The following is a 21,906-nucleotide window of genomic DNA, read 5'->3' as shown; positions in this document are numbered from 1 at the left end:
TCATGAGAAAGAGATTGATGCCCTAATATCCTTCAGTGTTCTGCCTCTACGACTGACCTCTTTGGTCTGCCATTTTTTTCCTGCTTTTGACTAAGACTGGAGTCCAAAAAATATTTCACTTTCCTCTTCTCTGTACACACTAGCTATAGAAGCAAAATAAAAGTGAAAACCCGACGGTAAACAGCGGTGTTTCTCTGCAGCAGCAGGAAGCGTCAAGGCAAGAGGAGGACTGGTTCCGAATAGTAAGTGTATGTGTGCCCCATTCCAGGGGGGCAGCTCCAGTCCGTTCCCACTGATAGTTGCCCTTTTGGAATAGAAATCCAGAGCTGCAGATGTTCTCACTGTCAAAGAAAAAAAAAAATCCTGATGATATGTAATTTTTACCAATTTTTAAATTGAGAAGTAAAAAATAGAAATATAAGACATAACATATAAAAACCATTTAGCCATAAGACACAGGAAAGCCAAATTTAGCATATGGGCTGCTGCTCTGCGATTTTGGATATATGTTGTTCCGTGTTCTGAATGTGCTGCATCACAGGTTTTCAAACAAGGCAGTGGGTAAGGATTACCTGCAGAAGTTACAAATAAAAAATACAGATAGCAGGCCTCACTCCGTGTACTAGATTTGAAACTATGTTTTTAACCAGTTCCCTTGTCTTCTGTAGACAGCTAGCCCAGCAAGACCTTCTGACTAGTGGCTCATCAGCCATAACTGGAATGGCAGATGGGACCCATAATGAATGCAAATCCAATTCCTTAATGGTGCACGGTTTAGGGCAGGGATTGGAGGAGTACTGCCACATTGTGACCAGATGCAGTGGGAAAGGATTGGTGATCTTTCAGTGATGCCTCCTTTGGGCATAGGGGGAGGGAAATGAGAACATGTGCAAATTCTTTGCTGACCATGACCCATGGGGTAGGAGTTACGGTTTCCAAAATATTTAAATTCCTCCATGATGAGGAATTCTTCTTCTTCTCGTCTCTAGTTTCATTATCCATTATACCCTGCCTCTTACGTGAGCTTCCAGCAACGTACTTTTACTTCCCTGTGGCTTTGCTTTTGTGGGTTCCCTCACCCACCTTTCCCTTGCTGGCTGACTCCTGTTCTGTTTCGGGCTCAGCTTGGACATCTACCTTCCAGAGGTGGATTATTCTGATCTCTTCTTACATTTCAGAATGGATTAAGTGTCTTGTGCTTCTTCGTAAAAGCATCCTAAGACTATCTCCATCATAGTATGTGCCTCATGTTATTAAAATGATCAGTTTTGGAGTACCTGGGTTGCTCAGTGAGTTAAAGCCTCTGCCTTCAGCTCAGGTCATGATCTCAGGGTCCTGGGGTTGAGCCCCGCATTGGGCTCTCTGCTCAGTGGCGAGTCTGCTTCCCTTCCTCTCTCTCTGCCTGCCTCTCTGCCTACTTGTGATCTCTGTCAAATAAACAAATAAATAAAATCTTAAAAAAAAAAAAAGAAAGAAAAGTAAAAAAAGATCAGTTTACACTTGCCATTTCCTCCCTAACCTGGAAGCTTTCCCATCTTGAATATCTTCGTTATACATGTGTGACTTCACAGAGTATTATTGATTGTATATCTAAACTACATATGGCACATTTGCAGTGCTCAATTAATACTTATTAAATTGAACTTTGCCGTTTGTATTATATGTACAGCCCTGTAGTATATATATTTGCATTGAAGACACTTATTGCTGAATTTTATTTTGTTTAAGGACAAGGTATCTGGAAATACAGATGTTCAAAAAAACTTAAAGCATAAAAGTCCCTTTAGAAATTATCTTATCAATATGTTTTTCATGTAATTATGTCTAAGAGGTTTCAGGAATCAGACTGTCTGGGTTCAAATTCTGACTCTGCCACTTCCTAGCCATGTGCACTTAGATATAAAGTCTAAGCTTCAGATTCTGATGTGAATATGAGGCCAATAATACTAACTACCTTATAGGGATAATATGTTGGTTCAATGAGAAAACCTACTTTCAGGGCTTGATAAAACTCTTATCATGTTGCGGGGTGCCTGGGTGGCTCAGTGGTTTAAGCTGCTGCCTTCGGCTCAGGTCATGATCTCAGGGTCCTGGGATCGGGTCCCGCATCGGGCTCTCTGCTCGGCAGAGAGCCTGCTTCCCTCTCTCTCTCTCTGCCTGTCTCTCCATCTACTTGTGATTTCTCTCTGTCAAATAAATAAATAAAATCTTTAAAAAAAAAAAAACTCTTATCATGTTGCAAAGATTAAATAAATGTTAGTTGTCATAATAAGTTAAGTCATTTACCCTCAAAATAACAGTCTTAGTGAAAGAGCCAGAAGGAGAACCCAGTTTGCTATTTTTAACAGTTTGATTGGATCCTGTTCCCGGGGGCCCTCCCGCAGGTTTGTCCCACTGAGCAGGGCTCCAGCCAGACAACATACTGGATCCCCTCACAGGGCAGAGTTTGACATTCCCCTGGATGCACAGGGAACTGTTGCTAAGTCGGGGCAGAGGACTGGACCGGGAAAGGACACCTTCAGCTCAGGAATCCTAGCCTGCACACTGCCCACAGCATGCTCTCTCATCACTCCCTGCCAGGCTGCAGGGGGTGGGAGCTTGGCCAGAAGCCCCTCTGCTGGCCGTGAGGGCTTGAGCAATGTGTGTGTTTTTGGGAAGCTTTTGAGCATGCCCTCTGCACCTAGGCACTGTCCAGGTCTGTGCGGGGAGAGGCCTGGGAGTTGCATTCCTGAGTGGTGTGAGCCCAGCTTATCAGGTCTGGTGAGGAAGAGTGGTGTCCTCAGCAGAAGAGGAAACCATCATCTTGTCCTGGAGTGGATCTCAATAGAAAATATCTCCAACAGTTGGTCTCGAGGTATGGAGCAGGGAGCTGTGATACTGAGGGCACATATTGGAAGATTAACAGAAGTGGGAGGAAGTCTCCAGGATTCTGCCCCATGTCAGTGCAAAAACCACCCAGGCTGGAGACCAGGTACAGACTTGCAGATCAGTAGCAGTGGGGAAAAGTCTTTAGGGCAGCCACCTAGACTAAACCCTGGAGCTAGTGGGGGGCAGGTGTGCGAATTGGGGCAGCTTGCGGTTTGAGAAGCACAAAGGGCAGAGACCTGCCTGGCCCTGGGAATGTTGCTGTGAGGTGCACACCCCAGGATGCTGTGGCTTTTAGCAGCACAGACAGAAACAAAGGCAGTGTGGCCTGGAGAGCTCAGTGAAGAGCAGACTGTGATCTCTCTGTTCTGAGACAGAGATTTGGATATGGCCACTTCTGCTCTGACTCTTGGAAGTGATGCAGAAAGCTGCCAGAGAAAGCTGCCAGAAGAGCCCCCACAAAACCGGTTTTCACTGAGCCCATCCCCCTCCCACAGGGGGCAGGGCAACTCTGCCCAAATAGGGTTACCTAAGTAACAGCATGACAGTCCCCTCCCCCAGAAGACAGGCTGGAAGAACAATAGGCTGACAACCCTAAGGTCCCTATAAAACAGGTGCATCTTGCTTGGGTTGTGGTCAATAATTTGGGCTCTGCACATTTCCTCAACCACCCCTCAACAGAATGACTAAGAGGAGGAACCCCCAACAAAAGAAAGAATGAGAGAATGTGACCTCTGCCACAGAACAAATGGATATGGATATAACCAAGATGTCAGAAATAGGCTTTAGAGTAATAATTATCAAGGCAAAATCTAGGTTTGAGAAAAATATTAATGACAATATAGAATCTCTAAGGACAGAAATGAGACCTAATCAGGTCAAACTTAAAAATGCTATGAATGAAATGCAGTCTAAACTGGATACTTTGACTGCCAAAATAAGCAAGACAAAAGAATGAATAGTGAGCTAGAGGATAAGATGATAGAAAAGAAGGAAACTGAAGCAACATGGGAAAAACAATTAAAACCCAAGGAATCAAACTGAGAGAGATTAGTCACTCAATGAAACATTCTAATATCAGAATTGTTGGCATCCCTGAGAGGGTGGTGTGAGGTCTAGAAGATATATTTGAGCAAATCGTAGCTGACAACTGCTAATCTGGGGAAGGAAACAAGCGTTCATATCCAAGAAGCAGAGAAGACCCCCTCAAGATCAAGATCAATGAGGACAGACTGACGTCATGACATAAAAATAGAACTTGCAAATCTTATATACAAGGAGACAACCTTGAAAGTGATGAGAAGAGATTGTTTTTTTTTTTTTTTAAGATTTTATTTATTTATTTATTTGACGACAGAGATCACAAGTAGACAGAGAGGCAGGCAGAGAGAGAGGGGTGGAAGCAGGCTTCCTGCAGAGCAGAGAGCCTGATGCAGGGCTAGATCCCAGGACCCTGATCATGATCTGAGCTGAAAGTGTAGGCTTAACCCACTGAGCCACCCAGGCACCCCGGGGAAGAGATTTCTTATGTACAGAGGGAGGAATATCAGAATAATGTCAGACCTGTCCGCAGAGAACTGGCAAACCAGAAAGGGCTGGCAAAACATATTCAGAGTACTAAATGAGAGGAACGTGCAGCCAAAGATACTTGATTCAGCAAGGCTGTCAATCATAATGGATGGAGAGACACTTTCCAAGACCAGCAGAAACTGAAAGAATATGTGACCACAAAGCTGGCCCTGCAAGAAATATGAAGGGAGCTTCTATAAAAGGAGAAAGATCCCAAGAGTGATATAGAACAGAGGTTTACAGAGAAATTTACAGAGAAAATCTGTAGAAACAAGGACTTCACAGACAACATGATGACAATAAAATCATAACTTCAATATGCTCCCATAAAATAACATAGAGTTGCAGATTGGATAAAAAGCCATCACCCATCCATATGCTGTCTATGAGAGATCATTCTGAACCTAAAGATACATCTGGACTGTAAGTAAAGGGATGGAGAACCATTTTTCATACCAGTGGACCTCAAAAGAAAGCTGGGGTAGCAATTCTCATATCAGACAAATTAGATTTTATGCTAAAGACTCTAGTTAGAGATACAGAAGGACACTATATCATTCTTAAAGGGTCCTATCAGACAAATTAGATTTTATGCTAAAGACTCTAGTTAGAGATATAGAAGGACACTATATCATTCTTAAAGGGTCTATCCTACAAGAGGGTCTAACAATTGTAAATATCTGTGCCCCAACAGGGGAAGAACCAACTACATAAGCCAACTGTTTACCAAAATAAAGAGACATATTGATAATAAGACCTTAATAGTAGGACACCTCAACACTCCACTCTCAGCAATAGGCAAATCATCTAAACAGGAAATAAACAAAGAAACAAGAGCTTTGAAGGACACACTGGACCAGACGGACCTCATATCTATACAGAACATTCCGCCCTAAAACAACAGAACACTCAATCCTCTTGAATGAACATGGAACTCTCTCCAGAATAGATTACATAATGGATCACAAATCAGGTCTCAACTGATACTAAAAGATTGAGATTGCATGTTTTCAGACCACAGTGCTTTGAAACTGGAACTCAATCACAAGAAAAGATTTGGAAGAAATTCAAATACTTGGAAGCTGAAGACCATCCTGCTTAAGAATGTTTGGGTCAACCAAGAAATCAACGAACTTAGACAATTCTTGGAAACCAATGAGAATGAAAACACATGGTCCAAAAACCTATGGGAATCAGCAAAGGTGGCCCTAAGGGGGAAATACATAGTCAGCCAAGCCTCAAAAAAAAAATTAACTTTATATCATTTATATGTATATGTATATATATAAAATATATTATGTAATATATATAATATATAACAAATTAATTTTGTATCTTAAAGAACTGAAGAAAGAACAACCAATAAAGCCTAAACCATGCATGAGAAGAGAAATAACTAAGATTATAGCAGAGATCAATGAATTAGAAACCAGAAATAAAGTAGAGCAAATTAATGAAACTGGAAGCTGTTTCTTTGAAAGAATTAATAAGATCGATAAACCACAGGCCAGACTTCTCCAAAAGAAAAGAGAAAGGACCCAAATTAATAAAATTATGAATAAAAGGGGAGAAATCACTACTAATGCTAAGGAAATGGAAACAATTATTAAAGATTATTATCAACAACTATATGCCAATAGATTAAGCAACCTGGAAGAAATGGATGCTTTCCTGGAAACCTATAAACTACCAAGTCTTAAACAGGAAGAAACTAACAACTTGAATAGACCAATCTCCTGTAATGAGATTAAAGCAGTGATCAAACACCCCCCCCCCCCAAAAAAAAAGAGTCCAGGACCTGATGGATCCCCTGGGGGAATTCTACAAAACATTCAAAGAAGAAATAATATCTATTCTCCTGAAGCTGTTTTAAAAAATAGAAACAGAAGGAAAACTTCCAAACTCATTCTATGAGACCAGCATTACCTTGATCCCCAAACCAGGCAAAAACCTTATAAAAAAGGAGAATTACTGCCCAATGTCCCTGGTGAATATGAATGCCAAAATTCTCAACCAAAGCCTAGCTAAAAGGATCTAACAGTACATTAAAAGGTTTATCTATCATGACCAGGTGGGATGTATCCCTGGGATGCAAGGGCGCTTCAGCATTCCTAAATCAATCAGTGTGATAGAATATATTATTAAGAGAAGTGACAAGAACCATATGGTCCTCTCAACTGGTGCAGAAAAAGCATTTGACAAAAATACAGCATCTTTTCCTGATTAAAACTCTTCAGAGTGTAAGGTTAGAGGGAATATTCCTCAATTTTATTTAAAAAAATCTAGGAAAAGCCCACAGTGAATATCATTCTCAGTGGGAAAAAGCTGAGAGCATTCCCCTTAAGATCAGGAACATGAAAAGGATGCTCACTTTCGCCACTATTGTTCAACATAGAACTAGAAATCCTAGCAACAGCAATCAGACAACAAAAAGAAATAAAATGTATTCAAATTGCCAAAGAAGAAGTCAAACATTCTCTCTTCATAGATGACATGAATTTTTATGTGGAAAACCCAAAAGACTCCACCCTCAAATTACTAGAACTCATACAGCAATTTAGTAATGTGGCAGGATATAAAATCAATGAACAGAAATCAGTTGCTTTCTTATATAATAACAATGTTACTGTAGAAAGAAAAATTGGGGAATTGATTCTATTTACAATAGCACCAAAACCCATAAGATGTCTTGGAATAAACCTAACCAAAGTGGTAAAGGATCTATACTCTAGAAACTACATAACACTTATGAAAGAAATTGAAGAAGACACAAAAAGATGGAAAAACATTCCATGCTCATGGATCAGAATAATAAACATTGTTAAAATGTTTATGCTCCCCAGAGAAATCTATACTTTCAACACCATCCCTATCAAAATACCAATGACATTTTTCAAAGTGCTGGAACAAACAATCCTGAAATTTGTATGGAACCAGAAAAGACCCCAAATTGCCAACGAAATGTTGAAAAAGAAAGACAAAGCGGGGGGCATCACATTGCTTGATTTCAAGCTTTATTACAAAGCCATGATCACCAAGACAGCATGGCAGTGGTACAAAAACAGACACATAGGTCAATGGAACAGAATAGAGAGCCCAGATATCGACCTTCAACTCTATCATCAACTAATCATCGACAAAACAGAAAAAAAATATACAGTGGAAAAATGACAGTCTCTTCAATAAATGGTGCTGGGAAAATTGGACAGCTATACACAGGAGAATGAAACTTGATCATTCTCTTACACCATACACAAAGATAAACTCAAAATGGATGAATGACCTCAACGTGAGACAACAATCCATCAAAATCCTAGAGGAGAACATGGACAGTAACCTCTTTGACATCAGCCACGGCAACTTCTTTTAAGACACATCTCCAAAGGAAAGAGAAACAAAAGAGAAAATGAACTTTATGGACTTCATCAAGATTAAGAGCTTCTACACAACAAAGGAAATAGTCAACAAAACAAAGAAACCCTACGGAATGGGAGAAGATATTTGCAAATGACACTACAGATAAGGGGTTGGTATCCAAGATCTATAAAGAACTTCTCAAACTCAATACCCTAAAATCAAATAATCAAGTCAAAAAATGGGCAGAAGATATGAGCAGACACTTCTCCAAAGAAGATACAGAAATGGCTTACAGACACATGAAAAATGTTCAATATCATTAGTTATCAAGGAAATTCAAATCAAAACCAAATTGAGATATCACCTTACACTGGCTAGAATGGCAAAAATTGACAAGGCAAGAAACAACAAATGTTGGAGAGGTTGTGAGGAAAGGGGGACCCATTCCCTGTTGGTGGGAATGCAAGGTGGTGCACCCACTCTGGAAAACAGTGTGGATATTCCTCAAAAAGTTAAAAATGAGCTACCTATGGCCCAGAAATTGCATTGCTGGGTATTTACCCCAAAGGTACAGATGTAGTGAAAAGAAAGGGCACATGCACCACAATGTTCATAGCAGCAATGACCACGGCAGCCAAACTATGGAAGAGCCAAGATTCCCTTCAACAGATGGATAAAGAAGATGTGGTCCATATATACAATGGAATATTACTCAGCTGTCAGAAAGGACTATTACTCAGTCATCCAACATTTGCGTCAACATGGATGAAACTGGAGATTATGCTAAGTGAACTAAGTAAAGCAGAGAAAGATAATTATCATATGGTTTCACTTATTTGTGGAACATAAGGAATAGCATGGAGGACATTAAGAGAAGGAAGGGAAAAATGAAGGGGGAGGGAATCAGAGCGGGAGACAAACCATGAAAGACTATGGACTCCAGGAAACAATCTGAGGGTTTGGAGGGGAGGGGGGTGGGAGTATAGGTGAACCCGGTCATGGGTATTAAGGAGGGCATGTATTGTATGGAGCACTGGGTGTTTTAAGCAAACAATGAATCATGGAACATTACATCAAAAACTAATGATGTACTATATGGTGACTAACATAACATAATAAAAAAATGAAAAAAAAAAAAAGAAAATACCCACAAACAAACAAACAAACCATTTGATTGATTCTCTTCTATGGCAGACTAGATGTTCCCTAATTCTGGCATTGGCTTGCCCCCAAGTGCCTAATACCTAGCATGTTTTCTCAGATGAGGGATTTTTGCTAGGGCTTTTTACTTTGACAAGTAACTTCTAGGTACTGGGAAAGTGTTCTCTACCAAAAACAAAATGAGACCAATAAAACAATCGGGACTGAGTGAATCAACAAATTCTTTTCCTCACATATAATGTATTATGTAAAGCATGTACATAAGCTACTAAATACATTTGAATCAAGTTTGCTTATGATTTTTTAAAAGTCATCCATTGTGAAATGTTGAGAAACATATCTGTGTCCTCTCAATAATGTTGTGCTTATAAAATGTCTAGCATATACAAGTCCTTGCTAAAATCATGACAAGTATTTAAATCCTAATCATTGTAAATAGTGAAAATAAATTATTCTTCTAAACATTGTCTGTAGCACTTCAAATTGTTGAAGTTCTTGTTTTTAAATCAACTGTTCAAGATTCTCATTAATCTGAAGAAACCAAAGAATTTTGTGCCATTGCAGTGGGCAACCAATTGTTTATCTCGTCAGCTTCATACAGGATGTTCTGTTTGATGAAGTTTCTGGCATCAATTTCTTTGTCTTGCTTATGAAATTCTCCATCTAGGCTCCTAGACATAATTTCATATTAGCTATACTCATTGGAAACTGATTAATTTGATCATATGTGTATAAACTAATATATGATGCATATCATATATGATCAAATTAGTCAATTTTTAATACATATTATTTTTAAATTAATCAGTTTTAATAGCTATCAAATATCTTGGGATAATTCCAGCTTTGAAGCTGACAGAAGTTATTCTGTTTTTACTGCAAAAAATAATGCTTAATTTTAGATTTAGATCAATGTATGGCAGGAATCTAAATCTTTTTTTTTCTTTAAAGGGCATATGTCATTTGTGCAGAGTTGAAACTGACATGGAACTTTGGTTCTTTTTTTTTTTTTTAAAGATTTTATTTATTTATTTGACAGAGAGAGATCACAAGTAGGCAGAATGGCAGGCAGAGAGAGAGGAAGGGAAGCAGGACCCTGCTGAGCAGAGAGCCTGATGCGGGACTCGATCCCAGGACCCTGAGATCATGACCTGAGCCAAAGGCAGTCGCTTAACCCACTGAGCCACCCAGGTGCCCGGAACTTTGGTTTTTGATGAAAATGTGATCTACCAAATGAACATCAAGACTGCCTATCTTCAATTTCCTTATTAATGAATAAGAACTGGGCTATATGCCTATCACTAGACTAATCATTGGCAAATAGAGACTTGGGCCAATGATAATTCACCCTTGGGGCTGGACACATTGAAACAAATCGGAAAGAAGGGGATAATGAGTGTTGAGAAAGTGACCATCATTGGGTGCTGTATCACACATAGAAATTAATTCAAAGAACAGAACCCAGTGCTACAATAAAGAACATTATCTCACACCAAGGCTGTCATTCCTAACAATCAGGCATTCATGTTCATAAAAAGCTTGGAGGAAAAAAGGTATGCAAAAGCAATAATTATTATGAATTTTATTGTGGTAATAAAATGTACACTAATCTATCTAAAGACTGCTCTAGTATCTATGCATATTGTGGTATATTTAGGAAAACTTTTGTTATTTTAGGGCCACTAACTGGTGCTACTTAATAAAGAGGTTTTAGTTAATAAATAAGATTAATGTTATACCAAAAGGGTTAGTAATCACTAGTTGTAACCCAAACTGGGCTTTAGAAATTCCAAGGGTTTATGGGATAAATGAAGAGCATTAGTGTGAAAAGTGAACGGCCCAAGGTATTTGTGATTTGAGCAACAAAGATATTTGTAGACATTTTGTGACCTACAGAGTTTAAAGTGACAATATATAAAATAAACATGCCTGTTCTGAGCATATTAGTATTCTTAAAGGGTGAATAAAATGTAGTTAAGTGTGAGTAGAAACCTTTGTTTAAAAAAAAAAAATGAAACAAGCCTACTTGTGTTTGCCTCTATCCAGTGGTTTTTTAACTTTCTGGGTTTGAGGGCCTCATTGAGAATCTGAACAAGATTATGGAACATTTCCCAGAGATTCACATTTGCATATTCATGTAATGTTTTGAATATTAATAACCCCTTCTCTAATGTTCTTCTTGATCCTATTTAAAAAACTGCAGCAGCATAACTAACAACTAACAATAGATACCGTTAATCCAGTCCTTACCAGTCTTCCACTTTCCACCTAGATCTCCTGAATTAGAAGATTTCGGAGCTCAAAAATTCACAATTTTATAAAGTTCCTTTATAGGTTCTGAATTCAATTGGATCTCTCTTTATTAGCCGAAAAGCAAGGGCTTTAGAATCAGACATACTTGAGTTAAAAATAAAAATCTTAGACACGGGGCACTTGGGTGCCTCAGTGGTTTAAGCCTCCGCCTTCGGCTCAGGTCATGTTCTCATGGTCTCAGGGTCCTGGGATCGAGCCCCACATGGGGCTCTCTGCTCAGTAGAGAGCCTGCTTCCCCCCCCACCCCGTCCCCCCTCCCCCGTCTGCCTCTCTGCCTCCTGTGATCTCTGTCAAATAAATAAAATCTTTAAAAAACAAACAAACAAACAAACAAAAACCTTAGAATTAGACTCATTGAGCTAGGGCAAGTCACTTAAAACCTTCTGAGCCTTAATTTATCCACCAATGGTAGCTGTCCTCTCACCAGTGTGGCAAAGAATGTATGACAGCATCAGCGCACCCCTAGCGTATAGTAAATACCATAAATATCTGTTATTTATTGTGGGTATTCATAAAGGACCTGCTTCATTTGAGGTGAAGATATGGTCTATTAAGCAATTATTTGAGCTAAGAGATTCATGGCTGCAATATTTGCAAATTGCAAAATTTGTAACTGTTAAGAACAGAAATTGGGATACTAAAATAAAGATAACCATAGCAATGACATGAGCTGGAGAAGCCTTTTATTTGAGCCACATAATGTATAAACACATCAGCAAGTCAAAGGTCTCAGAAAACAAAGCTCACTGACCCTAGAACCTCATGCTTCATCTTTAACCCTAATTTTGCAAGGCTTTTGGAAGTGTTCCAAATCTTAAAGCTTTAAAATGTTCATTCCTATACAGTACATTCTTGGTTGTATGGAAGAAGACTCTGTCAAGCATTCAAAATAGTTCTGAATTGGGAAAAAAATAAAACAAGCCACGTTGTATGCTTAGCAACAACAACAACAAAAGAATCTTTGAGCATGATGCAATGAACTGCAGAGAGGAGTTGAGATTTCTAGATTTACCCTGATTTGTTGTTTAGTCAACAGAAAGGGTATTCTTATTACAAATGCTAGCTTTTAAAAGGACAAAAAGAAAGTCTAGGTTAGGAAAGAAAATAAATAAAAGGGCAGTAAAGGCACAGGGTGAAATTACTCAGGGAATGGGAGAAAGTTGTTCTGAACAAGAGAAGCAGTGACGATTGCTGGCAATTTTGGAGAGGTTTTAAAGTAATTTTGTACTGCTCGGTAACTTACCTGGAAGTTTTCTGTCATTTCTTATGTTAATGCATCCTTGACGTATCCAAGGGGCTGTGGGGTGGGCTAGGCATACTCAGGTCAATGACAGAGTGTCCATAAATAGAATCAGATCAATAAAGGAGCTTAGTGAAAGTTAGTGAGCCATGAGGCCACTATTATTTTTTAGAGAAACAGCTTATAAGATAAATATATTCTCAGAGCTCATGAATGTCCTGTTGAAATGGAGACTGGGGAAGAGTGATTGTGAGTCAGTACCTTCATAAAGAACCGAGCCAACTCATGTTTGCCTTTTTGCAGTAGTCTCCACATTTTTCATTCATGGACCTTATTGAAAATCTGAAAAATGAATCTATATACCCTTCCTAAGAAATAGTTTTCATTTACATATAAGCATAGTGTTTTATAGATTGATTACCACTTCTCTAATGTTCTGGGTCTTTTTTTTTTTTAAAGATTTATTAATTAATTTGTTTGAGAGAGAGAGAGAGTATGAGCAGGGGAAGAGGCAGAGGGAGAGGAAAAGGAGAGACTCCCCCCCCTTAGCCCGACTGGGGACTCCATCTCATGACCCTGAGATCATGACCTGAGTCAAAATCAAGAGTTGGACGCTCAACTGACTAAAGCATCCAGGTACTCATTGGTTGTTCTTGGTCTTATGGGGAAATGGGAACAGTGTAACTAAAAATGATAGCTTCAATTCATTGATTAAATTGATCAAACTAATGATAACTAATAGCTACTATTAAGTCCTTACTGTGTTAGAGATATGATGCTAAGCCCTCTATATGCATTATCTCATTTAATCCTTACCTTGACCCTATGAAATAAAATATATTATCAGCCTCATTTTACAGATGGGAAAACAGAGGCATAGGGAAGTTACACAGCTTGCTCAAAGCTCTCCAGCCAGAAGGGGCAGAACCTGGAATTAAACTGAGTTCTGTTTGATCCCAGAGCATATACTCTTAAGCAGTTTCTCATATTACCTCTAATTATTTATGTAATTTTTTTCAGGTACTTAAGATCCTGTATTAAAACCTAGGTTTGGAAAGATTAGTGAATCTTTTGAATTTACGTGCTACTGTGTTTGTGTGTGTGCACACACACGTTTTTGCAATATTTGTTTTGCTGGAGATCCATAGTTTGAATCAGATTCCCTTAGGATAGCTCATCTAAACAGTTAAAAGTTAGTCATCCAGCTATGCTAGAGTTTAGCTATGGATTAAGTTAGGCCGTCACAGAGCCACGTATTTGGGGCACATGGGTCATCTCCCCTCTACTTTCTCATTTCACAGAATTATTGTTATGGGTTTGGTTTTGGAATTAGGTCCTAATCTTGAATTGAAGCATACTACTAGAAATAGTGGTACAAAATCTACTATTGCATTTTATTCTAGAGATATGTTTGAACAATATTTTTAAATATATCTTTTGGAGCCCTTTAAAGAAAACCTCAAGCAATACTTTTGGAAGAAAGAAAATATCTTTCTTGTGTATAATAAAGAATGTAATGACATATCCTTTTATTCAAAAGCCGAAATTTCAGACTCAAATCTGCAATCCAACCTTAGTACTTGTGCAGGGGTCTTTGGCCTATACATTTGCATTTTACCTTTTTCCTCATTAATAACCATCTGCTCCAATTTCAATTTTTTCATGTTTTGAATATATAGATTTCATATGTTATTGTAAGACATCTCAAATTCTTCGTGGAACACAGAGAAATATAAATTAAAAATTTAACTTTTGTTACTTTTGCCTTTTCTATTACTCTATGCCTAAGAAGAGGCAGAGCTTTGAAATCTTGCAGAACTTTGTTCTTTAATACCTTAACCTTCACAGACACATGAAAATGATCCTCACTTAGGAAAACATAGCAGATTAAAATAATACCAAGACCTTCAATGGCAAAAACTTTCTTACTGATAAACCTAGTAGAGGATTAGATCTTTTTTCCCTCTTCCCCTACAAGTACTTCTCTCAAACAAAAAAGACTTTCATCCATGATTGAATTTTCCAAGAATTAGCTCTATTGTATGTATTTTGCACTGTGAATCAAGTGAAGGCCATATGCTTTAAACCCTAGATTCAAAGGGGGCAAAGTTCTCTTTCAGTTGTGTACACTTGAGTACACAAATGTGAAGTCTATCCCAGTCAAAAGATCAACACACCTACACAGGAATTGGCCAATATAGTGCTATCTATGCACAGAGTCAACATTTTTCTCAAGGAAAAATTTTGGGTTTTCTTAAGTAGTTGCAGCAATTGGTTGAGAGTCCATACCTTGGTGCCATAGAGCATAGCTCTTGAAAACATTTTAAGTCAGGATGAACCAATTGAACTTTGCTGGGAGTCTATAAAAAATCAGGAAAAAACTCTAGACACTTTCACTGGATGTCTCATTTAAAAACATGTATCCAGAAAATCTTATCCACAGCCTTGGTTTTAATTACCTCTTGCATACCAGGAGAACTCTCAAAGATTTGCTTCTAACCAAGACCAATATTCTGAACCCTAAAGCTATTTTTTCTAATTACTGCCTCCTCAGCTCCACTTGGGTGTCTCACATTCATTCCAAACTCAAAGTCCTTAGTGGAATTCATACATATCCAACCTGAATCTTCACAGTGTTCCCTTTTTTAGTGAATGGAATCTTTGTTCAATCAGCGCAGAGATCAGAACCTTGGGGCATGCCTAGAACATTTCTCTCTTTTCCTGCCTACTCCTTCCTCAACAAATAACCCTTCTTTCCATCTCCCCTGCCCGAGTGGGTTCTTTTTTTTTTTTTTTTTTTAAAGATTTTATTTATTTATTTGTCAGGCATAGAGGGAGAGCGAGCGAGTGAGCACAGGCAGACAGAGAGGCAGGCAGAGGCAGAGGGAGAAGCAGGCTCCCTGCCGAGCAAGGAGCCTGATGCGGGACTCGATCCCAGGACGCTGGGATCATGACCTGAGCCGAAGGCAGCCACTTAACCAACTGAGCCACCCAGGCGTCCCCCCAAGTGGGTTCTTGACAAAAATCCTTTATCACCCACATGATTGAATAATCCTCCCAACTAGTGACTGAGATTTAACTTGTGCCTAGGCACAGCCCATTCTCCATACTAGTATCTGTAAGCGTTATTTTAATATTTCAGACTATGGCATTCTCTTTCTTAGAGTTTTTCAGTGACTTCCCATTACCTTAAAAATTGGGTGCCAAATTCTTAATGTGGCCTAAAAGACACCCACCTGATCGAAATATTTCTTCTGACTCATCTAGTACTTTTCCATCTTGTCACATTGGCCTTATTCAGGTCCCTTTAAAACCACATGCCTTCTTGCCCAAGTCCTTAAGATCACACTCATACACAAACAACATCTAGCTAATTTCTGTTCTACTTTCCAGCCCTGGTCGACATATTTTGTACTACAAACTTTCCTTGCTACCTCCGACAGATCAACTTTATCTTCTTGTGTTTTATAGATACACAAGGATTAGCATCTCCCATGTTGTAGGTGTTCAGTAGTATTTTTAGATAGCTATGTTGATTTACTTAGACTTTTATTAACAAAAGGAGTGCCTGGACTCTAAGTCTGTTTGACTTCTGTGTCAAGAAACCATTTCCATAATGGAGTGACATAATGGTCACTCCAATTCTGAAAGACTGTGGAAAAGACAGCTATTAGCAGTAGTGCTTTGATATATACACTAAAGATGTATTAATGGTTCAGAAAACTTAAAACTTAAAACTTGGGGGCTTTTTGGAAGTAATCTTAATCAAACCAAGATAGAAAACAGCAAGTTTTCTATCTGCTTCTTTGCCATATGTTATCAGAAACTTTGACCTCTGAGGTTTATGAAAGCATCTACAAACATTCTTGTTCTCCATTTCAATTATCCTAATTCCATCAGAGCTTGCTAGATGTGTCTGTGCTATAACATGACATGTTTCAGGACCTTGAAGAGGCAGATGACAACTGGTTGTCCACTTCCCTGTCCCTATCTTATTTTCTTGGCTTGTTTTCTTAAGAGACAGCTGCAACAGGGCAACAGAACTGGCCACTCTCTTCAGGGAAACTTATCTTTGGTGTTTTTGATTTCAAACTTGACTGCCAGTCATCCCCATAGAGTTAAATCTGGTGCTGCAGAGAATTGAGACCCTTGCTACTGTGTGTGTATCTGTGTGTGTGTGTGTGTGTGTGTGTGTGTATTGCACTCATGCATGTGTCTCTTTGGTGCTCTTTTGCTTTGGATTCTGATATGGTTATTCTGTGAAGTGATAAAGCCATGCCTACGTGGGTGGGAGGAGAGTGTATTTTCACTTTAAAGAGTTGGATTTTCCAGGGGTCAATGATGTGGTGAAGAGGAGGGTTTGTGGAAAAGAATGAATATTGAGACGGTGGGCTTAAAAGTGCAAGAGGAAATATCGGTTGCTCTCTGTGGTCAGCCTCCATCTTGTTAAAGATGGCCCCCGCCAAATAGGCCACAGGAAAAGGAGCCTGGAACTGTAGGATGAGGGAGAAAGGCCTCTCTAGAGACTACAGGATAAAATATGAGCAAATGATATTTTGTGAATTATGTTGCCTAGTTGTATGGTTTTGTTTTTATCTGGTTTGTTTCCCTTTTTATTATATCTGAGCTTTAAGTGGAATTTATTTAAATATTCCATTCCTGTCAACTCTAGTACTAGAAATTTAGAGAATAGTTGTGTTCCACATTTGAGCCAGAGTATTATAGGTGAACATTTTCTTCTACTTGACTACCTTATGTCCTCACTCGCTGGGACCAAGTAGTGGTATCAGAATTATAAGCTATCTATCCATCTTCCTGTTCCCCACCTGACAATATCCTCTCCATTGAAATCACAGAAAATATTAGACTTAATTTATTGAGTCTGATTCTGGTCTCCTTAGAGGAATATCTTTAGACTCTTCTTTACAGTAACATTTCAAGTTTCTCCATAGCCCTCAGATTTCTCCTGAATCAGGTTGCCGTTCTTTGGAAGTCGTTGAAGAAAAATAGAAGTACTCAGCTATAGTAGTAGCCTGACAGAATTTTGTTCATTCTGAATTATACTGTATTGACCAATAAACGTATGATTTCATAACATTTCTTGATTGAATGAGAGGTATGGGCCAAAAATAGAATTCTTTTGTACAGAGATGAAGGAAATAAGAGAAGCTAGAAATATCAATGGCAAGCTGGGGTTACTTTGCCTTTTTTCTTGGAGTGATGCATATTTACTTTCAACTAGATCTAGATAACAGGCTGTGCTCTGAGTCCTTTTGGTCTATGGGGAATGTGATAAGCTATGAGCCAACCTGGTTTTGAGTAATGGGCCAAGTACTGGGTGAGTTTTTCCCCAACCACAGCAGTGTTTCTTAGGAAGAATCCAACTCCCAGAGAATGCCTAATAAATAGAAGTTTGAGTACATTTTACATTTCTACATGACAGGAGGAGGGAACTACCGAGAAAATAATGTACCCCACCATCCCAAATGTCATAGTTTGCTGTATAGTTAAAGGTCTTGATGTAAGAGTCATCTTAAAAGAAATAGTTGTGTTGATAATGGCTTATGAATTTCTAAGAGCAGAGACACATTTAGGGGACCTTACCACAAGATAAATACCCTACTTTGGCAACAGATTGGTGAAAGCCATTGGGTCACGTAGAAAATCTAACAAGAAAAAGTTTGGATCCAAACACTATAAAACCTGTTGGGTTTTATTGAGATGGCCCACCATTCTTCTTCTCAGTCTCATACCTGTGCCTCTGCAGCTTCAGACAGCAGTGCTTTCCATCCTTGTTCTCTTCAGTTTTTTATTTTTATTTTTATTTTTATTTTCTATTAGGTTCTAGAAGAAGCCCTGATTTCTGAGTTTAGGGATAAGTGGCTTAGTCCAAGGGAATAGAAAGTGATTCTTTTTGGGGTGTGTGTGTGTGTGTGTGTGTGTGTGGCTTTTGTCATTTGCAATCCTTTTTTAAATTTTTTTTACATTTTATGTTTTACATTTTGTTTTGAAAAGCATGGAGAACCAAGCCCCTGCCAGACAAAGAAACAGGCAAATAGGAACAAGAAGAAATACACGGTCCCTTTAATTTGGAAACAGGTCACTCATGCCAACCAATATTTGTACATAAACGTCATTTACCATCAAAACAGCAATGGTAGAAAAAGATCCAGTATTTTTCAAAGAATTTTAGCAACAATGTAACTTGCAATTTTTAGAACTACATTTAAGTATTCTACTCTTTTCTTTCTAACGCAAGTGATTAAAAATCTGTTGCCTGTGTTTGTCCAACTTCTTCGGAAATTCAAAAAGACTCCACATGATCTTATCTCATTATCAACAGTTCTATGCAGGGGAAAATATTATCCCTATTTTGTGATAATGATATTATTACCACTTTATACTTGCATAGTAGTCTAAATAAACCTTGGAGGTACTTTTCCCATATTATAGAAGAGTGTAAAATGTTGTAAAGCTGTCGCTACATAAAGCTTACAGGAAAAACCTCAATATCTGACTGTAACTTTGGAAAGCTTAGGTAACTAGCCTAAATTCTAGAAAACTGAGACCAGAACTGGATTTCAGGATTCCAGCTTGTCATTCATTCCTTTTGGACCACCAGCGCCTTCTAGTATTGATCCAGTTTGGGGGGAATTCCTGACTTTATGAATCCTTACTCTATAAAAAAAGCCTGATGCTTGGGTCCCAAACCTCATTTGAAACTCCAGTTAGGGTGAAGAAAACTGGCTAGTGTCCAGATGTAGCAGCTGGAAATGCTTTAGCTGAATCATGCACTGTCCAGCCTCAGGGTGTTAATGGTGCAAGATGTCCTGTCTGTGCTTTGTGAAAGAAGGGGGGCAGAGCATCTCTGAGGCCGGGTCTATGGTGGGATGGGTATGTTGTCCCTGGCCCTGTGATTTCCAAGCCTCTTCCTTTCTTTTCTTTTCCTTTTCTTTTTCTTTTCTTTTCTTTCCTTTCCTTCTCTTTTCCTTTCTTTCCTTTCCTCTTCTTCTCTTTTGTCTTCTTCCTTCCTTCCTTCCTTCCTCTTTCTCTCTTTCTTTCCTTTTCTTAAGATTTTGTGTATTTATTTGAGAGAGAGAGAGAAAAAAAAAACACACACACAAGTAGTGGCGCGGGGGGTAGAGGCAGAGAGAGAAGCCGGAAGACTCCCTGCTTATCAGGGAACCTATCACAGGGCTCAATCCCAGGACCTGGAGATCATGACCTGAGCCAAATGCAGAGACTTAACCACCCAGGTCTCCTACATGGACTTCTCTAGAGAAGGTATGAGCTATTTAATATTCTTTAATAAGCTTAATTTCTGCTTAAACTTATTAAGATAAGCTTGTTTGCAACTAAAAGCTTTGACCAATATGCAGCTCAAGTTTCTTTTGTTGGGATGACTTAGACCACAAGCCAGATGAGCACTCTTTTGTCCTTTTTAATGTTTACTCACTTTCAGCTTTGGCATTCATTCACATTATCTGTACTTTACCCAAATCACTGTCTCTGGTTTGGCAATGTGAATGAAAAGGGAGCAAATCTTTCATTATAAAAATGCTGCTGTTGTTCAACTAACTCATTTATTCAACAAACATAGTGTCAGTATGAGGGGAGCAGAGGGGAAGATGGACATACTCTTGGAAAAGCAGGTTTGGGACAATACAGTTGAGGATCTTAAATGTCATTTATTCATTCAACAAGTATTTATTGAGTACTTATTATGAGCTAAGCTGATTTCGAATGCCAGTGTTAGAATTTCTGGTGTTAGAAATGGCAACGTGTCTTAGATAGCTTTCAGTGTTATGATCACATCTGTGCTATAAAAAGATTCCTCTGGCTGAAGGGTAGTGGGAATAGATTGGAGAAGAGTGAACCTCAAGGAAGGGAGATCAGTTAGAAGGCTTTTTGACATTTCAAGTAAAAGAAGATGGTTGATCTGAGGTAGGATGGTGGCAGTGAAGTGGGAAGAAGTAAAAAAAAAAAAATTGAGAGATATTTAAAAGAGTTAGAATCCATAGAAACTACTGATTAATTTGATGTGAAGGAGGAGAGAGAGAGAGGAGAGATAAGGGAAAAAACCAAGGCATCTGACGTGAGTGGTGACAATTACCAAGATAAGTAAGACAGGAAGAGTAGGTTTGGGAGCAGGTTCTGTTTTACACATGTCGGTTTTGACCACCTTTGCACTATATAGGTAGAGATGACAGTAGCATATACAAATCTGGAGTTCATGGGCAAGGTCAAGGCTAGAGACAAGGACTTGGAAGTCTTGAGCACAAAAAACCAGAAATAAACATTGAAGTCATGGGAAAGGATTAGATCACCAAGGGAGAGTATAGAGAAATGAGCTATTCCATAGGTCTCAAGGTATGGTTCAGGGAGACTTGTGGGTATTCAAGACCATGCTGGAGGGTCTATAAGGTAAAAATTTTGTCTATAAGTCATTCTAAGATGTAATTTGTCTTTTCCAGTACATTCTGACACAAAGATACAATGGTATTTTCCAGAAGCCACAAGATATGTATGATGTTAATGCTTTGGAAGCTAATGGAATGTGTGCTTGTGTATGCCTGTGTTTTAAAATTTTCTCAATTTAAATTTATAATATGATAAATGTTGATAGTTAGAGCCCACTTAAACATAAGCTCTCTGGGGTCCTCAGAATTTTTAAAGTGTAAAGGGATCATAATAATCAAAATGTCTAAGAACCAGTAGGCTAGAGAATTTAGCCTTGATTCTGTATGCAAGGGTGATCACTAAAGATTTGAGGGCAGGGGAAAACATACTCAGAGTCATGTTAATAAAAAGGTATTCTGATGGCTGTTTTGAGGAAACATTTTGATGGGGATAACATGAAGCAATGGAGGTGAGTTAGTTGGTAATTACAACTCAGGTAATGAAGATGTTAGGGGCTTGAACTTCGGAAATAACTGTGAATGACAAGGACAACACAAAAGGAAAATAAATGTGATTTTATTATGACTGAATGTGGATCATGACTGAAGAATAAAATTAGTAAAAGAGAGCTGGTGTTGTAACGACATGTCTGGAAGAAAGGTCTTGTTTCTCCTGCCATTTTAAGTGCAGGAAAATTGACAGTTCCTTGACATCTGATGAAGATTCTTGAGGTAAAAACTGTCTAATAAAACTAGGATGGAAGCCATACACATAATTCTAGATTTCCTACTAGCATTTACAGGCAAAAGGGGTGAAATTAATTTTAATAATATATTTCATTTAACCCAGTATACAAAATACTATCATGTCAACATGTAATTAACTTTAAAAATTATTGAGACTTTTGGGGGTACTAAGTCTTTGAAGTCTTTTGTATATCTGACACTCACAGTACCTATGAGATCAGACTAGTCATATTTCACATACTCAAGAGCCACAGG

The 21,906-nt window shown here is 38.5% G+C and overlaps 1 protein-coding gene across 1 annotated transcript in view; it reads left to right on the top strand.

Moving 5' to 3' along the window:
- Positions 1 to 219: 219 nt before the first annotated feature.
- ACVR1C (activin A receptor type 1C) overlaps positions 220 to 21,906 on the top strand; it is a 101,900-nt gene continuing 80,213 nt past the window's right edge. The window contains exon 1 of the mRNA XM_032355638.1: positions 220 to 242. The gene's annotated coding sequence lies outside the window, so the exon portion shown is untranslated. The remainder of the gene's footprint in view (positions 243 to 21,906) is intronic.

Source organism: Mustela erminea, chromosome 8 (genome assembly GCF_009829155.1).
Source record: "Mustela erminea isolate mMusErm1 chromosome 8, mMusErm1.Pri, whole genome shotgun sequence".
NCBI lineage: Eukaryota > Metazoa > Chordata > Mammalia > Carnivora > Mustelidae > Mustela > Mustela erminea.
Note: the sequence above shows the minus strand (reverse complement) of the source record. Positions and strands in the feature narration are given on the sequence as shown.